Source organism: Mauremys reevesii, linkage group 8 (genome assembly GCF_016161935.1).
Source record: "Mauremys reevesii isolate NIE-2019 linkage group 8, ASM1616193v1, whole genome shotgun sequence".
Taxonomy (NCBI): domain Eukaryota; kingdom Metazoa; phylum Chordata; order Testudines; family Geoemydidae; genus Mauremys; species Mauremys reevesii.
The window spans coordinates 84,028,700-84,052,163 of record NC_052630.1 but is presented as its reverse complement, the minus strand read 5'-3'; the positions used below and the strand labels follow the sequence as shown (position 1 = coordinate 84,052,163).

At 38.6% G+C, this 23,464-nt stretch overlaps 1 long non-coding RNA gene across 5 annotated transcripts in view; it reads right to left on the bottom strand.

Annotated features, from left to right (window-relative positions):
• Window positions 1–7,673: 7,673 nt before the first annotated feature.
• Window positions 7,674–23,464, bottom strand: part of LOC120370567 — a 183,442-nt gene continuing 167,651 nt past the window's right edge. For 4 of the 5 annotated variants that reach the window (XR_005583804.1, XR_005583801.1, XR_005583803.1 and 1 more), the window contains one exon: window positions 7,674–8,128. This is a non-coding gene — a long non-coding RNA (uncharacterized LOC120370567). Of the gene's footprint in view, window positions 8,129–16,297; window positions 16,346–23,464 lie in introns of those variants that run through there. The other variant, XR_005583802.1, reaches the window with a different exon arrangement.

Below are 23,464 nucleotides of genomic sequence, written 5' to 3'. Positions count from 1 at the left end.
ATGATCACTTTCCTGTCCAGACAGCCGCTGAAGGGAGAGAAACAATAGAATAGGAAAGATGGGGGAAATGCAGATTTTGCTGATTTTTCAGGATGCAGGGTGGTTGGTCAGTCATGAGTGATTGCTTTAGTCTGGCAGGTCAGCCATAACAGCAGTTGTTCTAGATACTGGCTTGCTTCCCTGGTCAGGGACATTTGGTCTGGTCAGGTTCTTCCCCTGCCAAGCAGAAATGGATGGACTATCTCATCTTGCTGCAGTGATGCCACACATTGCAGTTGATTTCAGATCAGGTGAAAAGGAGAGAGAGAGAGGATGGGGGAAATAGGTGGGGGACAGAAAGAGACACAGGAGGGAATTTCTCATGTAGCACCAGGTTGGGTCCTGGCTGGGGTAGTGATGATGGTCTTCACTGGAGTATTACGATAAAATTCCCTCTGCTGCAGCTGCAGGGGTGGTAGAAGTTCTTTTTCCCTTCCCCTCCAGCCTCTATTTTGGGGACCCAAAAAGGTGTGATCGCTGGAACAGTCCATCCTCTCATTATTCTGCCCACCATATAGGCCTAATTTCTGAAGAACCACTTTTGGTCCAGTGATTTCCAGTTCCCTACTCTTTTTTTATTCCAATTATGATTTAACACAGTCATTGAGTGGTATTAGTAGACCCTCTCTATTTAAATTAATTCAGTCTTGTCTCCTTAAATCTCTTCTTGTTAACATTTGTTGTTATAGAGTATTGTGTCATTTTTATGAACTTTCACTCACTTTTCACAGTTGAACTCACACGGAAGGTAAATTTGTAGGCCCAATTATCATAACAGGCCACAACGGAGATTGTGCTAGGTGCTGTACAAACACAGTAAGAGGCACTCTCTGTCCTGAAGAGTTTATAATCTCCAATAGACAAGGCAGACAAAGAGTGGGAGGGCTTGAAGTGACTTGCCCACAATCACACAGCGGGTCACATAGCTGGGATTAGAACCCCGGTCTCCTGACTCGCAGGCCTGTGCAGTGCATTTATTCATTAGCCATGTTATGTATTACTCTTTAAAAAAAATACTGTGAAATGGTTTTCCCAGCACAAAGGTGAGCCACAGCAATCTTTAAAGCCCAGGATTACCCTGTGCTTCTCTTTAAAGTGCTCTGTGTTCAGCATCCACCAGTCCCCTGATATAATTACTGTTCTTACAGCACACCATATCTTTTAATAGTAGCTCAGCTACTTAATTCTTTGACTCCTTCAGAAGCTTCAGATAAATTGCCTGAACTTTTGGGTCATGAGTCTATGTGATTTTCAAGTCAGCTGTAGAAATCAGTAGAAGTATGTATGATTACCAAAGTCAGGATGAAAAATATCGTCTGGTGCTTTGTAGTATCATGATGAAAAGCAACAAGAAATACATATTTATGACAGCCTCACAGTAGTGCTGTGCGTGAGGTTCCTGGAGAGCCAAGCCACCTAATAAATCACTGAGTAATCCTTACACAAGCCAAAGACAATGGAAGTTTTGCTTGTGTGGAGCTACAGGTTTGGTCCTTCAGAAGAACTGCACTATAATGAAACTGTTCAAGTTCTGGCTGAGCTGCCTCCACTGAAATGTTCATTGATTAATGCAAAAGCTCTCAGCTGAACTATTTTAAAATAACTATTTCCAATAAATATTGCAGTTGAATTTTTAGCTCTCAGTGGCTTGTCTGTGGGGTGGTAAGGAAGCGATTTGCAGATGTGCAGATATTCATATGCAACTTCCTTTGTAGAAACTTCTGTAGTCAACATGAAAAGGAAATTAAATTGGAATTGCATCGTTTGGATGTGAAAGTGCAAAGGTTCAGGACTAAATTAAAATAACACTAATTTTGACCCACAGATAAAGTACTTAAGAGCTTTCCAGTAAAGACATCACCTTTATTTCGTACTTATTTCTTAGTTTGCATTGTTTTAATTATTTAATAAGTAAAACAATTACAGATTTACAGTACATTTGTAGCCATATTTATGATAATCTGGACAACCTTTGTTTCACCCCGATGCAGTTGCTTGAATTTCAATGATGTTATTCTAGTCTGTGGGACTTCAAACTATAATCCCCCCCAAGAGTACTATGGCCCGATCCCGCACTTATGCACAAGAGTAAATGTATGCATGTGAGAAATTCCACTTAGTTCAGGGAAACCACTCAGGCTTATAGGAGCCGGGCCTATATTTGATTTCTGTATTTCACATTGTTTGCCAAACCTCATTCTTCAAAATCCTTCCCTAACTATCTTATGTCATCTTTGTTTTAGTATTTTCAAAGCCTCCTTATCATGTAGATGGTTTTCTTAGAGGTTTAAGGACAGATCCTGAGGTCACTGAAGTCAACGGTTTATGCCAGCTGAGTATATAACCTCAAAGTCTCATCTTTGTGAATATGCAGTACAATGGGTTTATTCAAACTTATGAAAAAGAGGTCAGATAACGTTGTAGTACTGTATATCCCCTCTTAGTTTAGAAGGCTGAAATTAATTTTTATTCACTGCTTATGCTTTCCACACTGAGGCTGGAAAGGTTGATGGGTACAATATAGTTTTAAATGACGTATCTTTTTTATGCTGTTTCCTTCTGGTCCATTACTATAGGATTTGAGTGGAACCATATGATTATAGTCTTAGGTTATCATGCAAATGGACTAATTTTGTTCCGTTTCCCATTCTCCTTACTGTCCTTGTCAATACGATGGATGCATCTTGTGCTGTTTTCTGTTTCTGATAGCCTTGTAAGGCTGTCATCAGTGTGGATTAATCTTGTGCCTGTGTTACCACAAAATTCTGTGTCCTAACAGAGAGTTATCACTGAATTTGAAGTACAATATACTTTACACTAAGTCTGTAGTGTCAGTCCTGCAACAGAAATTGTAATGAGAGCTAAAAATGGCACAAAACAAATCCATTGTTATCAGGATCTTTAAACTATAATTTCATGGTCTTCCTTGAATGCTGTATTTACTGAATAATACCGAGGAAGAATATGGCAAAATAACTGACTGGAAAATTCAACTTTAACATGTCACTTTAATTAAACTTCCAGATGGTTTAATCAAGTGACTATAACTATAGTCCTGAATATTTCTAGCATGTAACAATTTCTCCAATAAAAGCCATTATTCAGACAGGATATTAGTCTTCAGCACATAAAAGTAATATTAAAAATAACGGTAATGGCTGGACTTAAACCTAGAAAAACAAAATTTTCAGGATTACAGCTTCCCCATTTAATCCCTTAACTCTCCTCTTTGTGCCTAGTTATTACATAGGTTTGAAATCAGAGTGTGATGTTGTATGTCATGTAATTTAATTCCTTTAAGTGTTGAGACTCACTATTCTATGCTATGGGAAAATGCACTTCAAATATTGCTTTTAAAATATGTTTATGTTATGTATGTAAGAGATTCAGTGAAACCACAATTTTTAATGTTCCTTGCACTCCTATACAATATATAAAGGGCCTAAGTAACATGATTTAAACCAGATTTGCTTTAAAAATTCCTCTGTGCTAAGGGCTTGCATATTAAACTCTAAACTAGCTTGACTTTTTATTAGTGTATTAAGGTTTGTCTACATGGGGATGTTACATTGGATTAGTTTGTTTGCTCTAAGGGGAGTAAATTAACTATGTTGAACTGAAGTGTGTGCACTACTTTGTTACGTCAGTTTAAGGTACTTTCCTTGCTAATCATTGCATCTACATAGGACTGTGCTTGATTGAATTAACTGTGCAACATTCTGGGCAGACAGTTCATGGTGTAGTATACCACTGCTCAGCTCTATTCAGTGCATTGTAGAAATGCTCGCTGGAACCTATAGGAATTCTGGGACTTTAAGTCAAATTTGCAAACTCCCATGATTCTCTCTTGGCATCTCATAATTCATCTGTATTTTGTCAGGAGGCATGTGCATCTCTGCAGGCTGTCTTTACATTGTGGGATGTGAGCAGGGTCTTATTCAGAAATGCAGTGTGCAAACCAGGGCTATGCAGCACTGCTGTTTACCAGGGTGGTGTCCCCAGCTGGTGCAGAAGTGGAAGGAAACACTTGCTATATGGGCAGTCTCGAGAAAGTTGCAATGTCCAAGCCAAAATAACGTACCATCTTTGCCTTAAGTTCTCTTTGATGATATCCACAGATCAGCATAAAGTAAAATGACAAATAAGTAGAATTCTGCTGGAATTGTTTTGAACTCAGAGGGTTCCAATGCCCATGACTGTCTTATGATTGCTTAAAATCTCCATATATCTTCAAATGTCTGTGAAGCATGATTTGGGCTATTTACCCTCAGATAAATCTCAAGTTAGCTAAAAACTGAGGAGAGTAATGAAATTGTGAGACAAAGAATTTTTTCAATTGATTTTTCTCTTTCTGTATCTGCTACAATAAACATGCCTGCCATGGATTTGATTTTTTTAACCTCCATGGTGCAGACATCTTGAGCAGAGTAGGGTGGAAAGTTAGGAAGGTCACAGTGGATGGCGGGAGTAGAGAGGGAGAACAAGCAGAGAGCTACTCAGGAAGATGGGGTTGGAAGTAGCAAATATGGCTGATGGTTACGGGATTTGATGCTGGGAAATGATGTTTTTAAGCTTTAAGTCTCTGGCATAGATGCCATTATGAGCACACAGGGAAGGGCGGTGGTTAAAATTTAAGCATGCGGAGAGATGCTCCTAGCTCCACCCCTATGGTGGTGAACAGCCAGTACCCAGAAAAAAAGTTGTTTTGTAATACAGCACATAATGCTTACTGGTACAGCTCCCCATTGCAGCATTTTCAGGCTGGCTGCTGGTAGAGCTGTCCTCCAAGGCAATTTCAGTATGGTTGCTCACATGGGCGTTTTGTGTAATCTCTGAATCTGCTAGGTCACATCCTCTGGGTCGGACCCCATGAGTCAAGGAGCTTTCCATATGGTACCTGAACTCACCACTACCTGGTATTGAAAAGGGCACTCCTAAATGGAGAGGTGACATCTGGTCATGATGACTCTGGAGCAGTGGAAGACATAGATACAAAGTCAGGCCAATGCAGGTCTGAAGCAGTAGCTGGAGGACTGCCAGAAGCAGATTAGTTAGGAATATGTCCATACAAACCTTAAAGTGAAAAAAAAAAACTCTCTGTGAAATGGATTTTCTTCTGTTCCCAGCAGGAATATTTACTGCAGCATAAGATGGCAAATAATTTGCTTTAAAAACAGATTGTGTGCAGATTCAAGGCACTCTATGGTAGGGTGACCAGATAGCTAGTGTGAAAAAATCGGGACGGGGGTAGAGGGTAATAGGCGCCTATATAAGAAAAAGCCCCAAATTGGGACATCTGGTGACCCTACTCTACGGTGAAAAAACTAAAGTTACTCTGATGTAACATTCCTATGTAGGCAAGCCCTTCATAGAAGTACCAAGATGATAGGCACTTTTTGTAACACATTGATAGATGCCTTAGAAACACCTGAGGTGGAAAGAGATAGTTACTAAACTCTGTCCCTGGGAATTTTATAATAGAAATGGACCTTTGCTACTAGTAGATGGTATTATTAAAGAGCGCCAAATTTTGTAGTTCTTGCATATGTAGAACACCCATTATTTTCAATGGAAATTTTACTTGAGTAAATATTGAAAAAGGTTGGTCCCAAAATTCTGATAAAATACTGTTTATTTCTCAGTTTAGGATGACAAAAGATTTGTTCATGCTAAGAAAATAATGTCTCAAATGAAAAGCCCTCAAGATTTCAAAGACAGTCTAAGTGAGCTTTGTTCAATAAGAAGGTAACGAAGATGCTCATACTGACACATCACAGCAGTCTCAATAGAATAAGAAAGACACTCAGGGGAAAAGAAGAATGTACTATTAATCAGGCTAACATGAAAGCATCCTCTCTAAGTGCTAATGGAAATCTTCTTTATTAGTTTATAACTGGAATCCAGTCTTTGTGCCACAAACACTGGTCTTTGAATGGAGCATTGCGGTTTAATTGATGAAATCTTTTGGTTTCTAACAAAGTAGTTGATACACTCCATGAAATAGTTTACTGCCTGACAGCTTTATTAATAGATATATGGGGCTTTGGCTTTCCTTACTGATGCAGTCGTAATATGCCATATTTGTTTCTGTACAGAAATGGATTTCATAGGAAGGGCACATGGGAAAGCTATTGATCCATAAAGTGAGTTGGTATGTGTATGTGACTAATAATGTGATGGCATGGCAGCTATCACCTAACGGTTCAGGGAGGGCAAGGACACGTAGCAGCAGAAGACTGGCTGCTCTGGCAACAACTGAACATCACTGCAGCACAGAAGTTCAATATTACTGCATGGAAGAGGACGGTGCAGTCAGACATCCTGTGGATGGAGAGAGCCAAACGGAAACATGAAGAAAAACCTGAACTTTAAGTATCAGAGGGGTAGCCGTGTTAGTCTGGATCTGTAAAAGCAACAAAGAATCCTGAGGCACCTTATAGACTAACAGACGTTCTGCAGCATGAGCTTTCGTGGGTGAATACCCACTTCTTCAGATGCAAGTGGTGAACTTTAAGTTAATTTACATTACAACCTTACGCCCAACTTAATGGGGCACTTTTGGCATTATTGTTATATATGTTCCCAATCTAGTTTTAAGCTAAAGGAATGAAGCCTAAATCATTTACCAGCCTTTGGAGTGTTTATCTCTGTGTGTAGGAGACAGTACTGCAGAATCTGTATCCAACTTACTGGTATAACATTAGTCACATGATGACTGTCCCTCACAGCTGTTTCTCATTTTATCAGAAAGTGGACAACTTTCACTTACAGTGCCTAATGAGTTACTCCACAGCTGCTCACTTTCACCAGAGGATCTCTCTCTCTCTCTCAACCAGGTGAATCATCTGGATTTCTAAACTCAGCCCAAAGGTTAGAATACAAATCACTTTTTCAAAACTACTGTACCTGATGGAAAGCCTGCAAGACCATTACCAACTCAGGGCCAATAACATGAGTATTGTTAAGAAATGACACACATGCACTCAGATCAGGGATTAAATGGAATGTAAGTGGTGCATTAGCAGACTATTCCAGGTTTCCAATGACCTCAACTGGGTGAAGACTAGGGACAAAGTCCCCATTGTGGAAAGTCCATTTAATGAAGGAGTGGCAGAAAGAAGCCAGAAACTATCCTTTCTTGGGGGGCAGCAAGTGGTCATTGCTGGCAAAGGAGACTTTGTAGCCAGGGCATCCATGGGGAATGCACTCATTCAGCACAACCAGTAATCAGTTTTTACTGATGAAATCCTCCTATTGAGGCCTACTAGCAATTAAAACTGCCCCATCACCCCTATAGAAACTCTGAGGGATGGAAGGTGGCAGCAAACCTACCTCCTTTCCCACTTCCACCCCCGCGCCCCAGAGATGAATCTCCCTTAGGTACTGGTAGATTAGTTAGCCATAGGAAGTGTAAACTACGCCTCTCTGTGTCAGTTTAGGTGAATCTGCTCCACAAATTGTATTACAGGAATTTGCTCAAAATGTCATAATAGTTCATTTCAAGGCTCAGAACATTTCAATAAAAGAGCAGAGAGAATAAATATTGCCATTTAATTAACATTATACAATAGGTTTCTTATACAAGCTACCACAACTCTCTCTATTTGAAGTGATAGGTTTATATGGCAACAGTTTGAAACTAGTGGATTTACTGCAAATACTACCATAAATAAACCTTCACAACCCAACATAGGTAACACAAACAAACATTTATGTCTTTTGCCTGAAGTGCAGTATATAGAGTTATGGCAGGTGTGACACCTGATAGCTAAATTGAAATTTATAGAATGCATATGGCAAAATTTCATTTTTCTTTTTCATTTAACGATCAAAAACTCCATGACAGACAGTGTAAAATGAAAACAGATGAAATGAATTTCCACATGAGTCCTGCCAAGTTTCATTTTCTCTGCAAGTTCTTGGAAAGCCCAGAATCTATTCCCTCATGTATGGCTGGAATCTGCAGATTCTGCAACTTACCTCTTCATTCTTGCATCTGACAGTCTGCCAAGTGCTGTATGTTACAGAGTGATTGAAAAGACAAGTCTGTTTATTATGGTACCAAGATCTTTCCGATTGACTTGATAGGCTAAAATATAAATAAATAATAAAAAAGTTGTAAAAATCTCCAAAGCCATAGTCATTATAAGACTTATACTGCTGAAAGCTGTGTGACTGGATAATAGATGAAGTGTACTGGAAACTTGATATGGGGTTTTAACTGTGTGCTGAGGTAAAAGGTGAACCTAGTTAACTAGGCAACAGATCCTTTAACTCACTCTGATATGAAACAAGATTCTCTGTGGAATAAGTTTCAGACAGGCATGGAGAATTTATTTTTAATCAGTTTTAAAATACAGTCTATAATAAGCATGCCCTAAGCTAGTTATACAGTGCCTGTCATCATCAAAAAAGGCAGGGTGTGGGGAGTGGAGAACTAAAAACAGCCAAGCAAAAAAAATCCCTGACCACACACCAAAACAGCAACCAACAACCCCCATTTCCCCCCACACCCCCAAAATCCCAACAAACACAAAAAGACTTTATAATGGGGGTTAAAGAAAAATGGCAAACAGGATCTCTGCCCTTGTTCAGAATTCCTGCCTCATCTTTTCATCAGAAACTCCTGGGCAGGCCACTCAGAACCATATGTTTGTACTTGCTGAAATCTATAGAGTATAAACGTAAGGCAATTTTTTAAGGGCTAATGTGTGAAACATTAAAAATCCATACTATACAAACCATAAATAATCTTCCTAACCACAATTCAAGTTATATCAAACACAGCACAGATCATGGTGTATTATACAGTAACATGAAATAATTTGAAGATTGATGATTGACTCTCTGGGAATCATTTTGTGATATGGTATATTAAGGACTCCATAAAAATGCTCTCTCATAAAAGGGAAATAAATTCAATCTGCTTTTTGAAAGAAAACAATTGTCTGGTGGTATTATGGGCTCAATTAAGGAAATTAAATCTACCAGGGAGAAAGTTAGAATTTTATGCATTTATTGCACAATACAATGAAACTGACAAGATTTTTTTAAATTTCAGCTAATAAAGTTATTTAGCTCTAATTTTGTAACTGTGATGTACCATTTAAAATTAAACAGGACCATGCCAAAAATCTTGCAAATCAGAGTTCACTTTACATACTATTAAATTTATTAATTTGGGTTAAAGATGCAACAGAAGAAACCCCCCCAAAAAACAAAAAAGCCCACATGTACAGATGATGAGTTTACAATCTAAGGCTCCAACTCAGGAAAGATTTATACTGTACATGCTTTTTACACTGTGAGTAGTCCCACTGAAGTCACCCAATGGGACTACTCACAGTGAGTCAAAATAAGCACAGGAGTAAATACCTTCAGGATCAGGGCCTAAATAGACAAAGAGCAAGTGAAAGGAAGTATCATCATTTCCATTTGGCAGACAGGGAGCTGAGGCACAAAGAGATTAAAGGACGTGCCCAAGGTCACACAGGAAATCGGCAAAGACAGGATTTGAATGCAGATTTCTTTAGCCCCAGTCCTGTGCCTTAACCACAAGACCATAAGTTCCTCTCATTTTGTAACTAAATATGTACTGTTTTCCACTTCAGTGCAAATTTACAAAAAAGAGTCATATAACTGTAGCATGATGACAACAGCTTAAAAAGTTACCACATATTGGTACTGTGTTGTAGAGAGCCTAGCTCAAATATCCTGATGATGCCAATAATAGATAATAGTCTTCTAAATAAAGCACATCACATTATCTTGGACAACATTCAAATGGGACAACCTAGTGAAACACCATGAAACACTGTTAGGCATCATCTGGGGTCTGGTGGCTACATTCTACCCTTATTCATACCAGAGTAACTGCATTCAGTGAAATTACTCCTGATTTACACTAACATGAGAGGAGAATCAGACTGTAGAAATCCACTCACTCCACATTAGTCTCTCCCTCTCTGTAGGAGAGAAAGCGCATGCATGTGTACACATACACACACACAGCCTCATGGTAGAAATTCTCTGTAAACTTACCAAAAGAATAATTCATCTTATTTCACATTTACTTTCTTAATTGTTTCTTTGAGACCTATGGAGTTCCCTGTCAAAATCCACGCTCTGATGTAAAGAGCATCTAGCACTGTTTGTTATTTATCATTTTACTTTATGTGGATTTTGTATCTGTAGAATTTCAAATAAAACATTAAACCCTCCTTCTTCAAAAAGGAAATTTAGTAAGTACAGAAGAGATTTACATAAAGCTTTTAAAAGGGAAAGATTAAAAAAACTGCAATACATGATAGCAGTTGAGAACTGTAGGAAAAAAACCCAAGAAGCTTAAAAATATAATCAACTCCTACTAGCTGTAGTTGTGAAGGGAAATAAGAAGACAGAAGGAAAATATATTTAGAGGAAAAGAAAATCAAAGGATAAAGCAAGACCTCTGAATAATAGAATAGGAAGAACAATCCTCAATAACTTAGACTCCTAAGTAAATAGTTCTCAGCTTTTAATAGGAAGGAATAAGGACCAAGCATGTACTGGGAGCAAAATTCAAGAAACCAAAGGGAAAATGTAAAGCTAATCTGCAGAAAGGAGAGTGCAAACACATATTTAGCGAAAGTTAACAAAAAGAGGCTACAGGATCGGAATGCATGCATCATTGGGGCATGAAGGAATGGGTCGAAGAACTAGCAGAACCATTAGCAATAATACTTCTCAAATCTTGGAAGTCATGCTGCAGCTCCCAAGAGCGGGAGAAAATGTAGTGTGGCTCCAATCTTAAAAAAAGGAATGATGGACACTTATCAAACTTTTAACCTGATCGCTTGTTCAGGTGAAGAACTTGAAAGCAGACCAAAAGAGTTAATTTATGGACAACTGATAGAGTGGAAAGCATTTAATAAGAGAGTTAACCTAGGTTTGCAGAGCACTGACTCACCAGCTTTTTCCCCATAACAGACTAGGCAGATAAAGAAAAGATGGTAAGCAAAATTAATCTGGAATTTAGCACTTGTGGCATGCAGAAGAGTTATAAGAACACAAGTCACTGAGGTAATGGAGATGGATTGCTGGGTTAAAATGATGATATGGTAGATAAGTGATAAAAGTGAGTTGTTTTCGGACAGTGTTTTATCAAGGATGAGTCATGTTCAGTTCAGCCAGCATTGCTCAATATAATCTCTAGTGACTCTAAGGAGTTGATTAATTTACCATTGATCAAATCTGCAGTTAGAATTGGGAGCTACAATAAATAATTCTATTGTTTGTTAAGCACTGATGCTAAATACATTAAGAGGGCTCTGGACTGGACTCTGGACGTTGGTTGGACCACAGTTAGATAAACTTTTAAGTCAAGAAATGAAATTTCCACACTGGCAGAAGAGTAAGTCCTAGCTTATAAATACATTTTGTGAGTTTTATTTAGAAAATCATCATCAGGACAGTGAAATGGGGAAAATAGTGGCTAAAATAGGCCTCATGTTCTAATGCCATTAAGAAAAAAAGCCAGTTCTGTGCTGGGATGCTGTGAAATCACCCTGCACTGGATGGGGAAGGGTTAACTTCTCTCTGTGGGCAGAGGAAGCCCTGTCTCACATCCCTACTGGGCATGCTCCAGGTGTAGCAGCAATATAAGAGGGAACAGCCAGGCTCAGTTTAGGTGGATTGCTGGAGAGGAAGGATGCTCCTTGCCGGCTCCTGCCCAAAAACCACTCAAGCCATTGGCACCAAGACCCACACAGATGCCCAGCTTCCTGTGGACACCCCAGGGAGGTCAGAGCTACAGGGAGTTGCACCAGCCAAAGAACCCAGAGACCCTGAAGATGCTCAGATCGCTGACTGGAGTGACAAGGTAGGAAGTAGCCCAGGGGGACAAGCCATTGTCCTGAGGCCGGTCAGTGTGTTACGGACGGATCCCTGCTGACACAGCGGTGGATACACTTGCCACTGCAAGGGCCCTGGGCGGGGATCTGGTGGAGCAGGGAGGGCCCGGATCCCACTACCTGGCTGCCACCTCCTCCCCAATGGTGCCCCCCCCCAAGAAGCCGCTTAACCATACAACCCTGCTCAGAGGGCAACTTTATTGACTCAGGTTGCTAGATTGTACAGCCCCACCCAGAAGGTGACCGTGTTGGCTCCACCTGCTAGGCCATACAGCCATGCCTGGAGGGGTATCTCCATCAACTCTAGATCTGGCTGCTGGCGAACCCAGAGTATCATTAATTACTTTGGCTGCTAGGCCTTACTGCCATGTAGACCCAGAGTTTATCTATCGACTTTGGCCTTCAGGCCTTACTGGACGCAAACCCTGGGGTGCCCCTATGGACTCTGGCCTCTAGGCCTTACTGCCCAGTAGAGAAGGGCTACCCTTGATATTAGTTACATGACCCTATTGCCCTGTAGGGCAAGGCGATTCCATAGACTCCGGCCATTGAGCCTTAAAGCCTTGCGGTTCCTTGCTGGCTCCTGCCCAGGAACCACTGGCACCCCGGACTGCAGAAGCCAGGGGTGCTGAGACCCACACAGATGCCCAGCTACCTATGGACACTCCAGGGAGGTCAGAGCTACAGGGAGTTGCACCAGCCAAAGAACCCAGAGACCCTGAAGATGCACAGATCGCTGACTGGAGTGACAAGGTAGGAAGGAGCTTGGAGGGGAACAAGCCATTGTCCTGAGGCTGGTCAGTGTGTTGCAGATGGATACCTGCTGACATAAGGCATCTCTGTGAACTCCTGCCCTTAGGTCTCATGGCCTGGAGACAGAGGGCAGATTGAAGTATGGGATCTTCTCACCCCATCACAGATGGATAAATGGGAATTAATTTTCCACTGTTTTGCATCTTCTGTAGTCAAACTTGTATAAAACGTTGTGGGTGTAAAATGCTAGCACATGAGAATGGTTCAATTTTAGTACCACTTTGCATGGGTGGAAGTAATGACATAAAATGGAGCGAGGTGGGGACTTAGGCCAATAGAATGTTTCTGGAAAACAAGAGTCCTCAAAGCTACAGTACACTGCATTTGTGAGGCTTCATCTAGAATACTGTGCTTGGTTCTGGTGACACCATGAAAAGAGAAATGTTTCAAAGAGAGGCAACCAGACTTCCTAAGGGACATCAGAATACAACTTTCCAGAGGCTGGATGGAACTTACTGGCTTCTTCTTGTATCAGCTCTCTGGTAGCACAGCTCTGTCTGCCACTGCTCCCCAAAACACTTCAGTCAGCATTAATTTGCACTGGCTTGGATGCGGGGGTGGGGGAATGACAATGCAAAAGTGAATAACCAGCCTGTGTTCCTAGGCTTCTGTGGGGGGAAGGAAGGGTCCCCTCACAATACTACGTGGCTGTTACTCCTGCCTCAGGGCTGCAATAGCCACTGGTATGCTTGCTCTTCCTCCATGTGGTGGGAATAATCACATGGCCTATAGAGCCACAAACCCACCTGCCTCTCCAAACCACCCATATTTTGTAACATGCAGGGTGCCCTGCTGGAGCTCTGTGCTGTGGTATACAGAAGGCACCAATCCTGCCTTTTATGTTCAAGAATCAGACTGTATCATTATGTCCACAACCCTCTAAAGACACAGATGGCAGTGTTGGACCTAATAAGCCATTTAAAAAAAAATTATCTGGTTTCTGCATTGCAGAACCTGCATCACTCATTTTGGTTCTAGTTTGGATCTGTTGGCAATTGGTGTGGTAGTTTTCTTTGTTTTTGTGCAACACCTTGTGTTTTTCCTTTACATTTGCTGTATTTATTTTAATTCCAATCCCTTCTATGACTGACTTTTTTTTTCTGTCTGTTCTGCCTGGCAGAGGTTATGTTAATCACTTCTTTCTTTTGTATAAAAAGAAATTAAAGGGCGAACACTCCAGGTTTGGCCTGTTTGCTGCCATGACTCATGCTCTCAGAAGTTGTTGCTCTACGGTAGGTGCTATTGCTAGTGAATTTCTCCCTCCTTTTTTAATATCTCTTCTCCAGTAAGGCGTATGGTGAACAAGAATAACAACAATTTCTGTTTGAGTGCCTGCCATCCTGACAACAAAAGAGAAAAGAAACCAGACGGGCTGTATTTTAGAAAATTAGCCATATGTCTGGCATCAGTGGGAGACATGCCCTGTTGAGAGGAGAGAATAGTGCCTATTTTTTGTAGATCTTTGCCAGGTTATAGATTTGGCTTCTGATTTGCAGCACAGAACTTCCTAGGGCTTTACAATTTTTTTGTAATTTTTTTTTTTGGCCAAATATGCTTAGAAAAACTAACTGCTTTGCATGTTCATCTGTCTAAGAAGGAACAATAATAAACTCCAGTGTAAAAAGGCAACAGAATAAGGATGGCCAGTAAGTTAACTTTAAGTACAGAGTAATGCCACTGATTTCAGTTGTTTTAATCATGTGCTGAAAGTTAAATGCATGAGTGACTGTTTGCAGAATTAGGGCCTAAATCTACAAGGCTGACAAAGAATGGGAGAAAGGAATATTAATATCCCAATTTTACAGATGGGGAACTGAAGCTGAGAGGGACTGAGTAGCCCAGGGTATGACAGGGAGCAAGTGGAAGAGCCAAGAATTGACCCCAGATGCCTTGAGAGCCAGTCCAGTAACTAAGGCTTTGTTTACACTGGAAACTGAACGACAACACTTTTGTCCTTCAGAGGTGTCAAAAAACCCCCAAAGTTTTGTCAACAAAAAGTGCTGGTGTGAACAGTGCTTTGTCAGCAGGCGTGTTCTTCTGCCAACAAAGCTACCGCTGCTCCTTGGGGGTGGAAGTTTTTTGTCAGCAGGAGAGCTCTCTTTTGCTGACAAACAGTGGCTACACTGCATGCCATTTAGCGACAGAGTTGTAGCGGCACAGCCATGTCACTAAAAGGTGCTCAGTGTAGACAAAGTCTAAGTCACAAGACTGGCCTTTGCCCACTTGATTTTTAGGTAAACTGAAGTGAGGCTGAATTAACAGCTTAAAAGGAAAAAACATTATTTCGCTGAAAGTGAAATTTATTTCCAGCAACATTACCCACCTTCTTTGAACTGGATTCTGCCTGATTCTTTGGACCTTTACTCTTGCTGAGTAGTATCTTAATATGGAAATAATCTCATACATTTCAGTGGAGTTACTTTCAAAGTACGATATTGTTTAAGATGAGTAATGGTGGCAGAACTGGGTTCTTTATCCTATTTTCATACTGTTGCTCTTAGTTTATTTTTAATTGTACCAGTTAGACATTATTTTGACATTTGTATACTTGTTTCTGCTTACATGGTATCCCAATGTTGTTATGCTTTTCATTACCATAATTTTTGTTATGTGGGTTTCTATTTCAATAGGGTTGATCAAAATTAATGTAGTCCCTCTACCCAATGGCATTTATTTTGGTTATAAGATTAGAAATGTAAATTTGCAATAAAAGAAGAAAATAGGAAGCTGTTTTTAATGAATATTTTACACATGACTAATTAACAGAATCCCCTACAGGAATTTGGAAGTAATAAAGAATTGACTGAAAATAAATTAAAAATTAATAAAGGGGTCTCCAAACAACTTTGTTTATGCGTGTTACCAGTTGCATTCTTAGTTATGAATATTTCAAGCTGTTTTGCTATTCAGGATGTATTGTTCTTGGAATGTTCATAATTTTAGAGGTGATTAGACAAAAAAGGAGTAACACATAAAACAAAATGTCTTGAAATGATAAAGCCTACCTGGGGAAAACGTCCTAATGTACAAATAATGGCTTAATATGCAGGTTTTTTGTCAAACAATACCTGCAAAATGATGCTTCTGTCTCTATAAGTATCCCAAGCTTCTAAAAGGAGTAAACAGAACTGCTCTCTGGCTTTGATTCACTGAGTAATATGGAAATCTATAAAATGATACTTTGGAAGACAAAAGAACTGCACAAACTCAGCTCAGCACCATCATTAATGATTATTTGTTGAACCTTGACTGAAGGTTTTGCTACAGCACAGGAAGTGGTGATAATGCACTGAAAGACAACAAAATACAGAAGAAAACTAAATGATTACCTTTTCCCTTTAAGTCACCTCTTTATTGAAACAAACAAACACACAAAAAACCAACAATATCCTGGTTCATATTCTCTCTGAAACGTTGTCACTTCAAATCAAAGTTTGGTTTCAAACTAAAGTGAAATCTTTTGACTTGGGAGGTAGGCTAGTCTAGTCGATAGAGCTCTGGATTGAGACTCAGGAGACCTATGTTGAGTTCTTGGGTCTGCCACTGGTCTGCTGGGTGAACTTGATCAAGTCACTTCTCTCCCCATCCCTCAGTTTCTCCATCTGTGAAATGGGGATATTGATAATGACTTCCTTTGTAAAGTGCTTTCAGAGCTAAAGATGAACCTGGTATTTATTATTAATAAAGTTCCCTCACATAATTTAGACACAGGATCAGGCCTTCAGCCCTGCAGAATAAAAGAGAAACTCATACTTCTTATTACTTCATAATCCAGATAATCCTGGATTGCCATTAAATCACCTGAATCCTGCTAATGAATAGGTAATCCTAATGCCAGGAACATGACATCCCACAATTAAAATAAAATCCCATCAGAAAAGCATAAATTTTCAGAAATAGTCAGGTTAACTATATTAAAACTGTGGCAGATTTTAGAAGCGTAGACAAATCTTTTTTCAGAATATCAAGGACTGGCCTGAAATCTCCTCTCTGGCCTTATTCTATCATCAAAAACTGAATCCTCAGAAGGCATGACAGATGAGTTTAATAAAGATGTGGGACCTACAGAAATTGTATGAGCCAAAATGCTTCACAAATAAATGGGAGTGGTGGGGTGGTAGGAGCAGGGAGAATCTCTGATCCATATATACTCAAGAAGTAAAAACAAACAACTTTTACCAATCTGTATTATAATCTGCCAAAACATGCAGTGAAGACCATACTGAATGGCTTCAAACACTGACTGGAAACATGAAGCAACAAAGAGCTTATAATACAACAAGAAACATATTTTTGTAACAAGTTGGGCATCAGCAACCAGTCAGAGAAAATACAAAACATTTAGGCAAGTACAAAAAGAACAAATCTCAATCTTTTAATAAATGTTACTAATTCTTCACATCACTACAGAGTATTTCTACTAGTAAAACAGAGTTAACGAAGTGCCTTGCATGCTGACAGTTTATGAAGTTTTATCTGTCTAAAGCACTGTAAGACCGTTGAATGTGAAACATTATTATTATTTCTGATTATAATCTCAAATAACCTTCTCCGGGAATTGGCATGTATAGGGTTGACTAGGCTGGTCACTAACAGTTTCAATGGGCATATCACAGAAGATTTTACGCCAATCTTATCTTTTTTTATACTAAAGAAGTCCTTTCTATCCATTATTAGAATTAGAGTGTCACATGATACAGAAACAAGGGGTAAGGAAATATTTTAAATGTCTATCACTACTGCTGCTTTTATACTTCCTTCATCACCTGAAGAATGTGAGGTAACCAGGATAATTTTGGACTGAACATAAAGAGGCATGATCTTCTTTCCATCTGTAAACAAAGAAAGTGAAATGCTGGTTCCATTGAAGTCAGTGACAAAACTCCTCTTAGAGTCAGCAGGGTCAGGATTCTGCCCAGAGAATCTATAAAATGACTTTGCAAACCCTCTGAGATTTGGGTCGCATCCCTGTCTCAAAGGTGCTGGCAAATTTCAAGCACCTGTTCCGAAGGATGGAGGCCCTAAAAGTTCTCAACAAAAGAGCCAAAAGACTTTTTTTTAACATATGCAAAACAACATATCCTTTCCTAATCACGTTCTCAGAAATGGCTCAACCGTTTTGCTGAAACTGTCCAACATGGAAAATCTGAGTATGAAAAGTTAAAATTTGACAAAGTTACAAGCAACTGAAAATAATGTCTTGTAATGGAAAGTGTTAGGCAACCCTTAACTCAAGATAGGGCTACCACCTCTGCTTAATGTTTCCCATTATAAGACCCTATTTTCTGTTGCTTATAGCATATATATGTTAACCTCTCTCTGTCTCATCCAAAGCCCATTTCAGTTAATAGGAAAACTTTATTTCCTATACATTATGCTCCATATTTCCTGGGAGCAGAAGTACTGAATTACCATGAGATTGTTTGTTCTTGTACTATTTCTGGCCTAGCTGAAGTATTGGAAATCTTAGAAGAAAGTTTGGTCTCATGAGATTCCCAGCTCAATGCCAGACACATTGAGATAAGATATGGGTAAGCATCTGAACCTCTGGATGGTTCTCTGAACTTCCAAAACTTTAATATCACCTGTTATTAATTTTAAATAACCAAAGATACATTCTTAAAGATGAAGCAGTTCTCTGAGAGTGTGCAGACAGTGATCAAAAATGGATTTAGCACTCATTCTTTTTCAAGGTCATAAAAGCCTTTTCCTTTTTTCCATCTCCCCAAGCAAAATCTCTGAAATAATCTTTATCAAATGATTTATAAATGCAATTTGTTTCTGAAAAAAAAAATGTGAGTGACTACAATGCTTCAAATTACTATCACTAAGAGCTTTTAATTAAAGCCTAAAAATATGTATGTCACTATAAAAATAAATTAAAATTTCTAAGGTTTTATTAAAAGGCTACTTGTTAATGGTTCCTGAAGCAATTGTGCTTTTGAAGATAAGCTCTAAAACAACTTTAGTATGGCATTTATTTTTATTCTTTACAGCTTCTAAATCTTTTTTCCTCCCTATTGGAAATTTTCCCTATTCTTTCTGTGGGAAATCACCATGGGTGTTTCTGCCTGGAAGGGAGGGCCCAGTGCAAAAAATATGAAGCAAAAAAGGTTTAGATTTAAACATGGATAGTTGCCATCAAAACACTGGCAGTAACTCCAAACATTGGCAAGAACTTTTTTACTGGAAGAATCAACACTGTTTTTCTTGTTTGGAATAAATGCCTTTAACTTTAGTATGAGAAGAACAATGTTGTAAGTGCTCATCAGGGGTGCAGTGTAACCATCAGTATTAATAGGGACTCCATGCTAGAAGAACCTGCAGGTTGTGAATGAACAGCTGGGTAACAGTTTGATTCACAGATGCTTCAACGTTTCTTGAAAAGCCTGTGGTGAAATTCATGGATGTTTTACAAATAACAAATCCATAGCCATTCCAGCTGTGAAAAGTCAAGTCACAAATAATGGTTTGAGGGTCTATGCCAATTGCCTCCAGTGCTGCAACACACAGGACTAGATAATATACAGCACTTACACTGTAACACCTTTACCTCAGCACTTACAAATAGAACATAGCTTAGTTATTGGAGTCTACGGCCAACAATAGATCACGAAAATGTACAGGGAAATCTCTCTTTCAGTTAACTTAAAGACCAGGGCAAAATTAGCTCCAAATTTTGGTTGTAAAAGTAAAATTTCACAAAACGTACAACCCATTCATATATGTTTTTATGTGTTTTTTTTAAATACAATTTTTAATCTGCTATGTTCCTTATGTATCATATTCTGTTTAGAAAACACTTCTGCCAAATACTGAAAAATATAGAATTGGTGACACATGTCCAACAAAACCCTTACAGCAAAGAAAAGTTAAGAATCACATAGATTTAATTTATACTGTGCATTATAAAAATCTTTACAAAAATATAGAGCAAACTGTTTAACTGATCAGCATAACAGAAGTACTTCTGAAAATCAGTGTTATGGGACAGCACTTGCAGAAAGACAGAATTATTCAACATTCACCTATACCAGACTGATCTACTATGCTGTCCTAGTCAACTTTCTTTATGGGCTAACAAGGTTAGGACTAACATTTATGTTTTATGTTCTGGGGTGTCAGTACACTACTGTCTCCTTGTCATTCTGATCTGATGATCACAATTTACAGGTGTTTTGATATTTCCTTCTGAAGAAAGATTATCTCCAAGACTTTTTCCACATAATATTGTATAGAATTGCAGTTTGGCCATCATAGACTAAACAAAATTCTTTTTGTTTTAAAAACAAAAGTGGTAGTCGATAAAACTAGGGATTATCAAAACTAGAGATTATCGAAAAACATGTTCAACTGACATCCCAAAATCTGTTTTATTCTCATCTTTAATTAGAAACCAGATTCAATCAAAAATATTTTTGGCATTCAGCCAGGTTAGATTTTCTGGCTTTCACTCATTTTATCAACTGCAATCCTACTAATTATTTTCTTTCTTTGAATTTACAATCCAAGTATTCTTTTGGTTGTGTATCTTTTTGATTTGCAAGTGTGGTTGATTTTATATGTACAGAAAAATTGCACAGTTTTAATATTTCCATTACAACTTGCAGAAATTACACATATTGCAGTATATGGAAGAAAAAAAAACCACTATCAGTTATTTGGATCTACTGCCTAGTCAAAGTTCCGGGTAGAGCTACTTTTGGTTTGCTGGAAGTTCTGAGAAATTAGGCAAAAAATTCATATTGGGTTGACCCCCCAAACATTTTTTTTTAAATTTCAGGGACTCAAAAAGTAAAAAGAAAACAGAAAATAAAAATGTGTTTGTGCTTTATTAATGTTTTTAATTTTTTAAACATAAAATTGAAGGAATTTTTGAAAAAGAACAGCCTTTCTGAATTGAAAAAGATAAACATTTTGTTTAAAAAAATGTTGAAACATAACTGAATTTTTTTCTGAATTTGTTATTTTGGATTTTATTTCTACTGAAATAATTCAGCAAAATTGACATGGATTCACTAAATGTTTTAGTTAACCAGGATCAGTATTTATTTTGCCAAACAAGGTTTCAGATGAAAAATTCCCCCTGCTTCAGCTCTAGGTACAAGAGATGAGGATTACAGCTGCACGTTCTGCTACCTGTCAAGGGGCTGGGGTAAACAAACTGCTGTTTAAATTTTTGTTGTTCGCTTTACAAGAACAAAAATTTAAACAGCAGTTTACCTCAGCCCATAGCAGAACTATCTCCACCCCACATACAGATCTAACCCTCATCATGCCCCTCCCTCTACAGTCTGTGCAAATATATGCAGCTCACACCATGCCCTGAAGATTAACCGACCCACTCTATTTTAGACCAGGAGGTACAGCTTGTTCTAGTTTTGAGGGCTTCTTACAATGAATGCTTTACTTGGAGTCCTCTGTCTTTTAAATTGTGGGGATCCATGTTGAGCACCCCTGCTGATCACAACAGTAGCCATATGGTAGGAGGAGACAGATGGTCTCTCAAGTAGAAAGCTCCCAAGCCATTTTGAGCTTTATAGGTCAAAATTAATGCCTTAAATCAATCCAGGAACCAATAAACAGCCAGTACAGATCATATAACTGCCACCAGGAAGCACCACTAAATAGGCAGCCTGCAGTTTAAATGTCTGGATTAAGTTAAGGTGCGTAGTGCAACACAACAATTGATGCTTGAGGTTGCAGTGTTGTGCATCGTGGAAGCAAGGTCTATATCTGAAAGAAACCATTAGCTTAAAAAAAACACAGAAAATTGTAGCAGCAAGTATCAATTACCATTGCTTTATCACTGGTTTTTGTGGTCACATGGCACTGTAATCATAACCTGATATGCTGGGGCCATCTACTCTACTCAAATACATCAATATAAAGATGATTTGCTATTTGCAAGGAACACAGTCATTCTCCCCTTTGATCACCAATTTTTTTTTTAAAGTGATAATCTTTGTTTTTAAACAGGTGGGAAGACCATCATTTTGTAATAATCATCCACTCACTGCCATCATTGATTTTTAAATAAAGAATAGAGTGTTGGCATGGAAGAAAAAGTACAAAACAATTTTCAAATGAAAAATTCTGATAAGGATGAATAAATAACTTCTTTTGAAGTCAAATTCTTTAACAATCATATTCCAAGACCACAGGCATAGTCTGAGGAACAGAAGAGCTTTACCTGAAAGCTACATCACCTTCAGCTCTGCTCTTGTCAGATAAGCAGTGTTGAGCATGGACAGTGCTTTAATGGGAGACTTCCACATACTCTCAGTCACCCCAGATCATAACTAGAGTGTGGAATCTGCCTATAGGGAAAAGTTAAATTTCAGAGATCTCTCTCTCTCACACACACATATACAAAAATTTCTGATAGGAATATGGATAACTTTAGAAAGCGACAAAATGGGCCTGGGTCCTGCTCTGATGAAAATCTACAGTGAAAGTCCACTTGACATCACTATGAATAGGATAGGGCACAATCTTACCCTCACAGGCAGATGTCATGTGCTCTTAGGGAATTTATTGCCGCTGTGGATAAGCCTAAGAAATTGCACATTGGCCACAATACAGAAGGAAACTTGTGATCATGGGAAATTGTTCTTCAGAGCATTGAACGGAAGAAAAAACATCTACAAATGAATTTTTCTAAAAGCATGGAAATGACTCCATATTTTGTTTATTTGGGGGACATTCATGCTAGACCCTAAAACTTCAGAGTTCTTTATGCTGTGGAGGCCAGTTAAATATTTAACAGAACATTGAGGGTGAAATCCTGGTCCCACTTAAGTCAATGGCAAAACCTCAGATTCTAAGGTGGAAGGTGCTATATGAAGTTTAAATATTACTATTTTTATGAGGATTTGCAGAAAATATACCTGTTGTGGCAAAAGCAATTTTCATATTGCTGAAAAAAGCAAAATATTTTTTCCACGAATATTAACAATTTTACAGTAATTGAATACATATCAATGCCACAAATGTGCCATTAGAAGTCATGATATTGGACACATACAATAGGCAGCTCACAGTGAGGTAGAATAGTAACAAAGGAAATGAAGACATGAAGGAATTAAAAATATACAACATGCCTAATGGTAAGTTTCTTTTACGCTATCCTTTTTTTAAAAAAGTGCATTGTGCAGCTCCTCTGTCTTTGCATGAACTAGAAGGCTACGTCAGCCTCCCTGGATTGGATCATTAGCTCAACATGCATTCAATGAAATGGGATGTCATTAAAAAAGAACATCCTCAGCACGGTAAATGGATACTTTTATAATGGAGCTGTTGGTAATGACTCCATAGATAAAGTTGCTCTGACACTACAATTTAAAGCAGGACTAAAATCCCGTTTCAAACTTTAATTGTTGAATAGTCTCTAAATTTGGCACAATAATTCTTCAGAGGACAACTGAATTTTCCATAGTAAATATTTATTAAATTTTGCAGAGGAAATATGCTAAACATAACTTCTTTTTTGAAATTTTGCCCTGACTTTTGCATGTGTCCTGGTTTCTCCAGTCTCCAGAAACTCCAAAATCCACAAATGTGCACTCACATATTCTGGTAACACCTTGGACATGGGCCACTTTGGAAATATTACTTTAGATGCAAAAAGCTATTTTCCTAAATCATGGTAGCAGAGCTATGCCAGGAAAAGACTATGCTCAGATCAGAGAGCTACTTCCCTTTTCTGATAAAACTGATTC